Raw genomic sequence first — 14208 nt, 5'->3', positions numbered from 1 at the left:
ATCTCTAGACAATTACAAGGATCTAAGGTTGCAGGGTCTGAAAAACATTCAGTGGGAAACCTTGAGAACGTTCTTCAGAAGCAAAACAAATACCAAAATAGTTGGGACAATGACTTCACACACTAGTAAGGCGGCACTTATATTCACAATATTCCATGTATGCAAGAATAGGTTTTCTTCTCAGTGAACCCTTTCTTGTAATGAGTTTTCACGAGAAAACCTTTTTCCATTTATTAGATTGCAAAGTACTTAATGTTAGATATTAGCAACTGTTTTAATGGTTTTCACCAAGGTCCTCTGTTCCGGCGGGAACAGAGATTCAATCTCATTAGTCGAAGGGTCTGACAGCTCCCTATAAAAGGGCTGCTGTCAGACTGAACCTTCGCTGGATTGTACATAGTTGTTCTGTTATAATAAAGAGCTGTTGCCTAAGCTTGAGGGTGCCTGTCCTTTACCCAATCTAACACTTAACAATCAAGCAATTTTGGGTAATGGTTCACTTGTTGCACTCAGATTAGAAAGATTCATGTTCTAGTCCAGTGATGGCTAACCATTTTGTCGTCGTGTGCCGAAAGCCCACACAGCGCGTGCGCGCACACACACACACACACACACACACACACACACACACACACACACGTGCCCTGTTTTGGGCCTAGTAGGCCTCCCTGCAGCCTCCTAGGAGCAAAAACAGGTTGTGGGGGGGTTGGTAGTCTTCTGATTGTGCGCCACAATCAGGTGGCTGACATGCATGCTCATGCTGGAAAACGGAAAACCAGTTCTTTTAATTTCCACACTGCCACACGCACGAATGCCAGCTGATCATTGCACGTGCATGTGCACTAGAACCCTGGAAGAGGAATGGGTGATGCTGCATGGGCTAGGCAACATGACTCCACATGCCACTTCGGGCACGTGTGCCATAGGTTCGCCATCATGGCCCTATACCATTTCAGGCAGGAGCCGTTGGAGCTGCCACTCCGACAGCGAGGGGCCCTATGAGTCGACCCTGGAGGATGTGGAGGACCCTGGACAGGGTTCCGACTCCAAGCAGGGCACAGAGAGACTGGTTGGCCACCAGGTGGCGCCTGAGCCTTGGATCAGTGGGGAGGAGACAAGAGAGAGTGATCCAGAAATCAACAGTGAGTTGTTCCGGGATGCACACTGTCGAAGAGCTACTCGGCGTCAAGAACAACTACGTAATTACAGGAGGTAATTACGCTCAGCTGATGGTCATTAAGCTCCTCTCCAGAGTATAAAAGAGACTGCTTGTGCCACGCCCTTCTTACAGAAGTCAACGCTTGGAGTAAAGAGAAATGAACTTGGCAGGCTGGATTGCTGCCAGAGTTTGTTTGCATTGCTGCCAAGGTTTGTCGGACTTGCTGCCAAAGTCCTTATCTATTTGTTTATTTGGCTTTCAGCCACCGAGAGTCTGGACTTGCTATTAAAAGACATTCGATTTTACGCTTGTCTCGTCTTTCGTTACTGGACGGAGGAGGGGGGTCAGAACAGGTAGCTGTCCAGTCTTTTCTTTAAAATCTCCAGTTAAGAAAAGCACCTACAATATGCTGACTCTCTGTAAACCGCTTAGAGAGGGCTGAAAGCCCTATGAAGCGGTATATAAGTCTACTGCTATTGCTATTGCTATTGCTACAACTATTGAAGGCAAGCTGTTCCACTGGTTAATTATTCTCATTGTTCGGAAGATTATTCTTAATTCTGTGTATCAGTATTTAGTAGCACCTTCCCCATGCACCTGCCTGCCCTTCGTAGCATGCACCTACTCTACCCAAAGCCCCCTCTTGTCTTCCCCATGATAATTGAAACCAATTCTTAGACAAAGGATGTATTAAATATCTCAATTTTACATGATGATAAATGTTAGAATATGGGAAGAATTTGCATTTTTTTTTCAAGGATAGTATCTGATATAGATAGATACATAGATTATAAATGATGCATTGTTCCTTGAACTCTAAGGTCAGTTTTACATTTATGCAAGTGAACATCCAGTGCCTTGCATCTATTTTTAGTGTACTTGAGCAGCGCTATTAAAAACAATAGGGAAGAAGTTCCATTAAGTCATGGATCCAATCTTATTTGAATTTAAATTGGATCCAATCCATTACAACTATATCATAAAAATGCCACATTTTTGAAGGTTTCTTATATTGTTTGAGCTCAAGAAATAGATTTAATAAGTACTTTGGCTGCATTTTATGCCTATTGCTCCAAGAAGCAGAGTGATGGCAATGATCCCAACTGTCACCTGCTCAGGCAGAATAAATACCCCAGAGAACTTCAGGGTTCCTTTGAAAATGTTTCACAAAGTATTTCATGTGTTGCAGTTACAATTCTATTAGAGAAAACTGGAATTGATACTCCCTCCCTCCCATCTCACTATCTTTCATACTTCTTAATACCTATCTCTTTCAGATGGAGGGAGATATTTATATAACCAGATTATATCTTTTTTGACTTTAGAAAAGAATGACTCTTGAGAAATTTCTGAACACACTACACCAGGGGTGTCAAACTCGATTTCATTGAGTGCCGCAGGGTAGTGTTTGACCTTGGGGGGCCGGGGAGGGGTGAAAAGGGTGGGCGTGGACAGTTCAAAGTCACTCGTGTTGGGGGCACCTGTGGCGGCCCAAGCACTCAGCCAACAAAAACAGGCTTCCGAGCTCCGTTTTGGATGCGATGGCCTCCTGCAACCCTCTGCCAGTGAAAATGGAGCTCGGGAGGGTCACCTGCGGCCCTTACGAGTTCTGTTTTTGCTGGCAGAGGCACTACAGGCTGGTTCTTCGCTGTTTCCAGGGCAGCCTCGTGTGCCAGATCTAGGCACCTTGCGGGTTTGATCCAATCCCTGTGGCCTTGAATTTGACACCCCCAGTACACTTTTTAGTTACACAGTTAAATCTTCTGTTTTATATTTGGAACATTTTTCCTCCCCAAGAGTGGGGAGAAAGATCAAAACTACTTTCACAAAATTAGGATTTTTCACAGACCTGGGCTGAAAGAGAAGTCCTTGGTAAAAGGGCTAAAACTCCCCAGATGGATAAATTAGGGAGAATCAAGGGGATTCAGCCTTGTAATATTCTGTCATGCTTCCCAAAGAACTGACTCCAAAACCGAAGTAATTCTTTTCTCTGAGTTTTCCATTAAGTTTTCCCAGCTTCTGAAAAAGAAGTGGATGCCTAAACTTCTTTTCCCTTCTTAAATTCACAGAAAGTGGAAAATCATAGATTGGCTCTTCCCGATTTATGAATATCAAATGTGTTCTAAATCCTATTATGTCCAACAAGGAAGGCCATCATGCCTGCTGGTAGAGATGATTAGAATCCGAATCCAAAACACATGGAATTAAGTGTTAATTCAGAAAGGTTGCCATAAATTATATCAAAGTTGGACTGGAATTTTTTTTAAAAATCTGAATTCCCAATGGTGACTTTGGATCAGCTCTCTTCCAGGCTATCTCAAGATGGATTCATTGTAAGAGTATCTGCTTATAAACGTAAAGGTTTCCCTCGCACATATGTGCTAGTCATTCCCGACTCTAGAGTGCAGTGGTCATCTCTGTTTCAAAGCCGAAGTGCCAGCACTGTCCAAAGACATCTCCGTAGTCATGTGGCCAGCATGATTAAACACCAAAGGCGCACAGAACGCTGTTACCTTCCCACAAAGTGGTCCCTATTTTTCTACTTGCATTTTTTATGTGCTTTCAAACTACTAGATTGGCAGAAGCTGAGACAAGTAACAGGAGTTCACCCCATTATGCAGCATTAGGGATTCGAACCACCGAACTGCCGACCTTTCTGATCAACAAGCTCAGCGTCTTTGCCACTGAGCCACTGAGTCTCATTAATCTGCTTATAAAGCTCACTAACTAACCTGGATTGTTTAGCACAAAAGAGTGCATTATATATATTTTTTGAGCAAAGAGCTGCACTTGGTCTTTGCGTTCCATGTGTAGAAAGTAAGCACCCACCCGTCTCCTAGAAGAATGAAATATTTTGAGAAATATTTAAAAGGCAGAATATTATATTTCCCTGGATGAGAAATGGAGAAACATGCCCTTAGAAAGCAGCCCCCACCTTTCTTAATAGCACTTAGCAAATGTCAGCACTTAAGAGATAAAGGGACAGCTAGCTCAATTCATTAGCAAATACCCTCAGCCAAGATCCAGCTATCATCTCTGTTGCACCACCTCCAGCTAACTTCAACTAAACATAGCTCAGACAAACTCCTAGGATTTGTACATGGCTCCATGGGAGTCCGACAACAGCCAATAGAATACATGTTCTTGTACAGGAACAGGAGGTTCAAGTGCAAAGCCCAAGAGAAGGTATAAATACCTAATCCCACTCTCAACTCCATGTGGTCAGCTACCCAGAACTCATGTGGTTCTGCTTCATCATTAAACCATTTTTCCAATCAGCCTCATGTTTCCAGTGGTTTTCTCCTGGCTTGGAACTGAACCATATGAATATTTCTTCCAACACATGCCAGAATGCTTGTCCCAAAAGATGCTGGGGGGGGGCACATCAAATAAATAGCAAGTCTACAATAAAAGCTAAGACAAAGTGAATGTAATTACTTCCTGTGAAGAGTTATTGTTATTATTATTGTAGTTGGTTGCATAGTCAGCCAGTTGTTTAGACTATGTTTGGCATTTCATCATCAATAGTACCTTCAACCAACGTGGATGGACACAAGAGCCAAAGCTGTGGGAAACCAACTATTCCAGAGGCTTTAAGTTTAAAAAGATCTGGAGACTCTAGAAAGAGTGCAGAGAAGAGCAATATAAAGATGATTAGGGGACTGTAGCAGGTGTGGGTTTCAGCCAGTACGGACCAGTACAGCTGTACCGGATGGTGAAATTTAGTGTACCTTCCCGTACCCCTTCTTCCGGAGGCATGGTACTGGAACGCTCCCTCCCCTGGCCTGCCCCATGCCCCTGCTCGCTCCCCCTGCCCACCCGGTCGCTGCTCAATATCTCTTCCCCCCCCCTCTCTCCCTGCCTGTCTGCACCATGCTTGCAAAGTGTGGCACGAGGGGCAGAAGCCCCCAAACCCAGCAGTGAGCCTAAGCAAAGGAGGAGGTGGAGAGCTGGGTGGAGGAAGGGGGGAAACCCTAGCGAGGGCTGGCTGCCACCAACTCAATTCCACGCAGAGCAGGCTACAGAGGATGCCATAAGGTAGATTGATCAGGGCGGCATGCTCCTGCAAGAAGCTGGGCTGCTACTGCTGGAGCTGCATTGCCCCGCTGGGTTGGGGACTTCTGCCCCTTGTGCCACACCTTGCAGCTGTCAGAGCCCTGCACGGACCTCTTTGGGGTGCTGGGCAACTTGGCTCCGGGGATTTCCCCCCCCCCCAAGAAATACTGACCGTCTGTCTCTCCAGATTGTGCGGCTTTTGCGGGGGGTTCTTTTTAAAAAACGCCTCTCCAGACAATCTTAAAAACTTGCGAGGTTGCTTTGGGAGGGGGCAGATGGGCAACATTCCCCCCCCCCATCCCTGGGCATCTGCAGCCTCAGAGCCAACAGCCTTAAAGCAAGACTTTGCATAGTAAAGAAAATCTTCTCGCGAGATCGAGAAGTTCTTAACTGTTTTTACTGTGCAAGTTGCTGTAGGTGCCCAGGGATGGTGGGGAGGGAATGCTGCCCTTCTCCCCCATTCCAAAGCGACCTCGCAGGTTTTCAAGATTTTCTGGAGAGGTGTTTTTTAAAAAGAAAACAGTCTTTTTTGGGGGGGGAAAGGATCGCACTGCTGAGGACGGGCACCAGACAGGATGCTGGCGGCGTGCAGAGCTGTGCTGGTAGACTGCACCTGTAGTGGGAAGCTCTTCGCCCCATGAGAGCTGCTCTCCAACCCTCCCTTTCACAACCATCTCCACCTCTGGTGCTGCCAGTTTGCCCCCTTGAACATCTTTACATCGGGTGGTCTTTCCCACCCAGTTGTCTTTGTCCAGCCTAGGACCCTTTTAGGAGAAAAGAATGAGCCGTGAATGACTACAACATATGTGCAAGGGGAACCTTTATGTCACAAAGGTGCTTTTTCCAAAAGGCAACTGGATTGTTTTTTTCCTTGAGGAAGAAGAACAAAATGTTTCACTTCTCATCCAAGAAGCTTCATCAGTTGTGATGGTGGTGGTGGTGGTGGTGTGTGTGTATGTGTGTGTGTGTGTGTGTGAGAGAGAGAGAGAGAGAGAGAGAGCAAAAAAGAGAGAGAGAGAGAGAGAGAGAGAGAGAGAGAGAGAGGTGGGGAGGAAGAATAGGTACTGGTTGAGGCTGGATGGTAGGGGAAAGATTCTGACCAGATTTGGGGGGGGGGGCGGGGAATGGAACGGTTGTATTTTTTTGCAGTTATCTGGTTGTTTACTTTCTCACTCTGAGAGCTATTGAAACCACTTGATCTGTGCCCCCAGGATCTCCTGAGTCAAATCGTGGAATCTTCTTGGAACTGTTACAAGGGATGCATTGTAGACTAGACATAGGTGGTGTCTTATTCCTCCTCCTCTGTTGAGAGAGGGCTGGAAAGACCTGGGCTGTCCTGAACTTTTAAAGCTGGTGGGGCGGGCTCTGGATAAAAGTCAAAACCTCAGTTTGATGCTGACCTAGAGGTTTTTGTTGGAATCCTGGTTTAAGTTTTGGAGAAAGTCTTAATTCACCCTAAACTTGTGACTTCCTTCATCAAACCTTAGAGTGATTTAAAAAGAAAGAAAGAAAGAAAGAAAGAAAGAGAGAGAGAGAAAGAAAGAAAGAGAAAGAGAGAAAGAAAGAAAGAAAGAAGGAAGGAAGGAAAGACGGAGGGAAGGGAGAAAGAAAGAAAGTGGGAGAGATACACACAAGAAAGAAAGGAAGCAAGGAATGGAGGGAGAGGGAGAGAAAAAAGAGAGAGACAAAGAGAGAGAGACAAAGAGAAAGAGAAAGAAGGAAAGAGAAAGAAAGGAAGAAAGGAAGAAAGAAAAAAGGAAGAGAACTGACCACAATTGAGCCCAAAATTTTGGTTACTAAGCAAGAGCGTCATTAAGTGAGTTCCAACACATTTTCCAAGTTGGCCACTCCCACCTGGTCACATGACCGCTAAGCCACTCCCACCTAGTCACATGACCACTGAACCACTCCCACAAAACAGGCGACACCTACAGAATAGGTTCTAAAAAAATTTGAAACCCACCACTTGACTGGAGGCTAAAACATATGAAGAACTGTTGCAGGAACTGGGTATGTCTAGTTTAATGAAAAGAAGGACTAGGGGAGACATGATAGCAGTGTTCCAATATCTCATGTGTTGCCACAAAGAAGAAGGTGACAAGCTATTCTCCAAAGCATTTGAGGATAGGGCAAGACGCAATGAGTGGAAACTAATCAAAGAGAGAAGCAACTTAGAACTGAGGAAAAATTTCCTGGCAGTTAGAACAATTAATCAGTGGAACAACTTGCCTCCAGAAGTTGTGAATTCTCCAACACTGGAAGTTTTTAAGAAGATGTTGGGTAACAATTTGTCTGAAGTGATGTAGGGTTTTCTGCCTAAGCAGGGAGTTGGACTAGAAGACCTCCAAGATCCCTTCCAACTCTGTTATTCTATTCTATTCAGTGGCAAACTCCTCTTTTTGTGGCTTCTTCTCATCTAGTCACATATGAAGTTTCTTTTCTTTCACCCACTTGACAAGCACATATGCTGTGGTTCTCTCTCACCACATGGTTAGGTGGCTTCTTTTTCCAACTCCCAACTCCCCCAAAAACATTTTTTCTCCCAGCAGAGAAGATTAGAAAGGATAGGAAGTGCCTGTGTGAAAAGACATCCCAAGCCAAGATAAACACAGGTCAGAAGATTAAGCTTCATCAGAACTTTAAAGCTGAACCAAGTTAAACAAATGAGCTGTCATGAGTGTTTTTTTTAAGTGCAGTTAGCGTCTTCAGTATTGGCGCATTGTCAAAGAAAGGGGGGAAATAAGCCAATGGTTCCTGCAGTGTAAAAGTTTGAAAGATTTTGTTGTTTTAATGCTGTGTTTCTCAAAGGCAATGTTCATATCTAACTTCAAATGTGATGATTTCTCCCCTTCCCAACTATTTTCAATTCACACTTCTTCAGTTCAAAGCCAGATTATCCAGAGATTGCCCCATGTTGGAATTTGCCTGTGAAGTTTGAAAACAAAGCAGGATCTTAAGGAACACACTGCTTGAGGTCAGATCAGTGAATTCGTCAATGTTTATTCATGCAGAAGAAATAGGAATGATCAATTATAGGTCTAGATTTGAAACCTAGCTAGTCCTTCTTTGCAGAAAGGTCTTGTGCATGTGTGCATCACCTGAAGTCTATTGGCTCTCTTAAACTATCCCCTGGCCTTGATTTGTACAATACATCGAGAACCTCTTAATGAAATATGCAAAATCAATTAAATTCCCCAATTTTGCATTATTACTTATTTATTATTTGAATGTATAAAGGTAAAGGATTTCCTTGGAAGTCGTATCTGATTCTAGGGAGTGGCGTTCATCTCCAATTCACTACTGAAGAGCCAGCATTGACCTAAGATGCTTCTGTGGTCATGTGGCCAGTGGAGCTAGCAGCAGAGTTGGACAGTGAGGAGGTTGGGGAGAAGCAGGGGCCAATCCTGGAGGCTGGAGAAGGCTTGGACGACTGCTCTGCATCAGAGACAGAGACGGAACTGAGGCCATCTGGAAGGGATCAGGTGCCTATGGAGCTAGACAGCAGTGAGGCAGAGGAACAGCTAGAGCCTGTTCCCAGTGTGCACATACACAGAGCTGCCAGAAGAAATCAGCTCAGAAATCAGGGTCGACTTGGGAGTAAAGTCACAGGCGGAAGGCCCCTCCCATAGGAAATAAAAGAGGAGTGAAAGGGGAGTGGGCTTTTGCAGGAAACAGTTTGTTCGTTCAGTTGTTAGATTAGTTTCAGGAGTGTGAAGATCTGTCCGTGAATCTCAGAGACTCTGTGCCCAGTCTTTCCTTGCACAGCACCTCATTTGGAAAATATTTACATGGCAGCTTTCCAAGATAGATAAGGTCTGTAGTCATAAATATTCCTTTGAAAGACTGTTTGCCAGGCCTTGCTGAATGTGAATGAGAAGAATTCATATTCGTTTAATAAAAGGGGTTTTGTCGGGACCAGGACTCTGCCTCGTGCTTTTTGGGGAAGCCTAGGTCAGAACAGAACCCTCCCACTGAAGTCATACCAATTTATCTACTTCGGTTTACATGCTTTCAAACTGCTAGATTGGCAGGAACTGGGGCAAGTAATAGAAGCTCACTCCCTCATGTGGTCCTTGGTCTCAAACTGCTAACTTTCTAGTTGACAAGCCCAGCATCTTAACCACTCGGCCACCATGCCCCTATTTTAATATATACTTGTCCCATTTTGTCCATAGGATACTCATATTAAACCTCCTCTTGAGGCAGCATAAAAACTAAAAGGATCTCTCATCCCTGTAACTTTTACAGAAGCCAGATGGGATGATAGCAGAGGATCCAGAGCTACAGTGAGTGGTTGTAATTAGCCACAGTGGGTGGAGCAATGATGCATAAGGGTGGAGCTAAAACAATTATTGAGTTTTGAGAGAGAGGTTTATGTAAAAAAATATTTACATAATTTAAAATCTGTTTTACTATCTAGGGTTACCACGTTTTCCATAAAATAGCAGGAAATCATGCACTCATGCTTGGCAAGGATGATCAGAGATGTTTAGAGCATGTAGGAAAGGAATTTGAGGTTGACCGCACTCGTTTCCCACCCTTCTTTTCCAGGGACTGTGACTCAAAATAATGCAAATGTAGAAACTGAAAGCCTCAGCAATTGGCAACACTAAGCTGACTTTGGCTAATCTCAGAACCTAACCAAGTTTGGCCCTGGTTGGTACAGGCATAGGGGTCTACTTATGAATTCAGGGACACTTCATAGACTAGAAATTAAAAAATATATCTTTGAAGAAGACAATGTCAAAATATTTCTATAGCACAGCCAAAAAATTACCGAGACCATTTATCAAACTGAGATATGTGTTAATGTATCTTTACCTGATACCTTCAAAACTGAAACATAATACATTTCCTGACCAGATGATCATTTATTCCAAATATATGCACTACTGTTTTGGAAAACCTAAAAAAATAGCATTTTATTACAAATTTGCTCAAGATATTTAAACCTTTACTCGTTCATAATAAGAGGCATAACTATACAGAAAATAATTTCTAACTGGCAGCAATTAATACATTTGGATATATAGATTTGACTTATAATATCAAGAGATTTGAATAAATTTAACAATATCTAGGGTTCTGAATGGGGTCAGGAATGTAATATAATTCTGATCACCATTTACAATTTTTTTTTTTAATGACTGTATTTATTTGGGATAAAGATACAGTTTGAGCAAACAATTTAACTCTAAAATAGGAGAACAGTGAAAATTTTTACCCAGGACTGAAATAGCTATAATATTGGTGCCAAGTGAATTTCTTTTAGAGGATATTATACAAAGGGGGAACATCTCTGAAATGGCTTTCTTTTGTGACCGCATGCTTTGCCTCATTTAATGGTTACCTGAGGGACTATTTTTCTCCCACAATGTCTTTCCATCCCCCTATGAGCCAACAAAGTGGGCACATTCTAGATCTCCTCTGTCAAGCAATGTCATCTAATGGAATCTAGCAACCATAGCAGTGGTGGGTCCCAGATCCCGGTGCAAGGGGGCCCAGTGTCCACCACATGAACGTGCGTAGCGTACCTATGCGTACTTACTGCCTGTGATGCTCCGCGCCTCTCCAGCTGCTCGGCGGAGTGTTGTGCAGATGCCGTATGTTCCGTGCGCGTAAGCCCCAAAGAGCTGAAATACCGGTAAGGAGTGTGGGTACTTCAGAATACCGGAACGGAACGGTACCCAGTGCTCCTGGCAGGCACAGTATGTCCGTAGCAGCAGGACGTACCGGATGAACCCACCACTGAACCATAGCAATAGCATCAGCATTTAGATTTATATACCATTTCATAGTGCTTTACAGCCCTCTCTAAGCAGTTTACAGAATCAGCATATTGCCCCCAACAATTTGGGTCCTCATTTTATCCACCTCGGATGGATGGTTGAGTCATCCTTGAGCCTGGTGAGATTTGAAATGCTGAACTGCAGCTAGCAGTCAGCTGAAGTAGCCTGCAGTACTGCACTCTCTGCGCCACCTCAGATCCTAACCATGCCTTCTCTATCACAGCACCTTTGTAGTAGAAATGCTCTAATTCGAATAGAATTCATTCTAGGCCTTAACATTGTTCCACACAACATGCCAATCTCTTTGAACCTTAATTTCCTCCAATAATCTGGTTCTTAATATTTATTCAATAAGGAACTGCTCATAGGCATAACCATCAAATGAACACGAGAGTTCCTTTAAATATATTCCAGCATAGAAAGGATGACAGCCAATTTCAATTGGACTCTGATAAATCCAAAAAAGTACTTTTGCTGCATTAAATATGTTTTTATTTTATTTTATGAAATATACTTTAAATTTTAAACAGTCTGGAATGTATCACTTTATGAAGAACTTTGGCTAAATCATGGCTGTGCTACAGCAAAAAAGGGGATACTGCAGTTCTAAAAATGTTCTGTGTATCTGACTGTAAATTTTGGTTCAGTGAAGTTCATCAACTTGCAGTCTTTAAATGAGCTTTGCTTTGACAGAAAGGCATGATTGAACAGAAAGCATGATTGTATTTCTGGCTATTGTCAGTTTAACTCAGTACTTAAAATGTGAGTTATGATGATTTGTATCAATGCATAATTTAGACTTTTATATTAAAGAGAAGTGTCAATTTTTTAAAAAAAAACATTGATCGTTTTTTATAATTCTTGTTTTGTTCATTTCATGTTTGCCTTTTTCCTTTCTTTTTCCTATTTCTCCTCTTTGTTAGTTTTGCTTAGGTTTCTTCATTTTTATATTAGAAGACCCTTCTTATTGTAACTATAATATAGATAAAGGTAAAGGTTTCCCTCACACATATGTGCTAGTCGTTCCTGACTGTAGGGGGCGGTGCTCATCTCCATTTCAAAGCCAAAGAGCCAATGCTGTCCGAAGACGTCTCTGTGGTCTTGTGGCTGGCATGACTGAACACTGAAGGTGCACAGAATGCTGTTACCTTCCCCCGCAAAGGTGGTTCCTATTTTTCTACTTGCATTTTTACATGCTTTCGAACTGCTAGGTTGGCAGAAGCTGGGACAACTAACAGGAGCTCACTTTATTACGCAGCACTAGGGATTCGAACTGCTGAACCATAACATAGAGCGATGCATAAATGTAAACAATAGTATGTAAAAAATGAATAACTAAGCAAAATACTTCTCTTCCCAAAAGACTAATGCAGATACACTTACACTAGGATCCCTGTAACTGAGTATTAGAAATATTGTTGACATACCCTTTTTCTTTTGACACTAAGTTCTTTGAGAGTCTCTGCAGTTCTATATACATGGCAATGTTAGGGATAGGAATTTGAGTGGAGAGTGTCATGAATACTTTGTAACTGGGAGTTACTCAAGAGGTCTTCTGTTAATGGGGCATTTTATGGCTTATTAGTGCTCTGGGGAGACGTAAACTGCTATTACAATTCATTACCAGTTAATCTGTTGGGCTTGAAAACACAATCCTTGAATGATCCTTGCATGATCTTTCCCAAATAATTCATAAAAGCAAAGTTTGCAATTAATGGAGAACAACAGTTTTTTTAGTGACACGTTTGAATTCTTTACTAAAAGTGGTAAGAGCATTGTATATTACACAGAATGTGCAATATAATTGGGGACTTTGGTAGGATATTTTTACTTTACTGTATATAGCTCAGTTATGCTGCGCAGGGTTAAAAACCATTACATAACATAAGTTTTTTGTGTTCATTATAATCTTAAAAGTAATTCTCTGCAGCAGTTTGTAGCTTCTCCATTCATAGAGCTTGATTATGAGCACAAAGCATAGGGTATCATCCTGATCTATCTCTTGGGGATGCTTCAGATGATGCTTTAGGCTTGTGTTCTCAATAGCTTCAGGCTTCTTCAGGTATTTTAAAAGGTTGCAATTTATACATGCAAGGGAGATATAAACTGGATGGGGAATAAGCACATAAATATCATATGTGCTGTATTCTGGGTCTGGAAGGTGACGCTGTAAATTGAAGAAAATCTCCCAAATCCATGGAGAATCTCCATGAAGTTCAAAACCTTGGCAAATCAGATCCTCAAATTCTATGGAATCCACAGATTGTGCATAGCAGTCTTCCTTCTATCCAGCATCTTCCAGATATTCATGTATCATAAGCCTAAAAGACCTGATGGATGCTAGGCTGAAGAATGCCAGAATAGTTTTTTTCTGTAGATAAACTGGTGAAATGGGAGAAGGGAATAACAGCTTAATATATTTCTCCTAATTTTTCTCCTTAAGATGTACAATTCATACTGTTTTGAATGCTTGAAAAGAATGTCAACTAGCTTCATACATAAGGACACTAGCAGTCATAGAACTGGTGCACATTGTTCTCAACTATCCTGTTTTCCCCAAAATAAGACCTCCCCAGATAATAAGCCCAATCGGGCTTTTGAGCGCATGCGCTAAAGTAAGTCCTCTCCAAAAATATTGCAACACAGCAGCAGCCAGGAGGTGACCACTTTCGCCTCTTCCTGCACCTCAAAAATAATAAGACCTCCCTAAAAATAAGGCCAAGTGCTTATTTTGGGGGTCAAAAGAAAATAAGAACCCTGTAGAGCAATTTGAAGGAATTGTATCAATAATGGTAACCTCAGTAATAGATACTGATGAAATGATTGGAAGGCATCTCATCTACGAGCCCTTTTTATATCTGTATCCACAGTAATCGTGAGAATGCTCAGAAGGGATTGAAAAGGGATTATAGGACTAATACAGTGGTTCCCAAACTTGGCAACTTTAAGACTTGTGGACTTCAACTCCCAGAAGTCCAGCAGAGCTGGCTGGAGAATTCTGGGAGTTGAAGTCCACAAGTCTTAAAGTTGCCAAGTTTGGGAACCACTGGAGTAATAGATTGGAAGGCATTGTTGCTGTAAACAGTTTTCCTGATCTCAAACTGCTGAAGTATAAAGTAGGCAATTAGGAGCTATGTGGGGTCCATGCTTGCTAGGTAAGCTAGCTTGTTTTCTTGCAGACATTTCATTATCCTAACTAGGTAA

The sequence above is a fragment of the Thamnophis sirtalis genome, unplaced genomic scaffold (genome assembly GCF_051295495.1).
Source record: "Thamnophis sirtalis isolate CommonGarterSnake01/CBP01778 unplaced genomic scaffold, rThaSir2_p1.2 scaffold_7, whole genome shotgun sequence".
Taxonomy (NCBI): domain Eukaryota; kingdom Metazoa; phylum Chordata; class Lepidosauria; order Squamata; family Natricidae; genus Thamnophis; species Thamnophis sirtalis.
Note: the sequence above shows the minus strand (reverse complement) of the source record.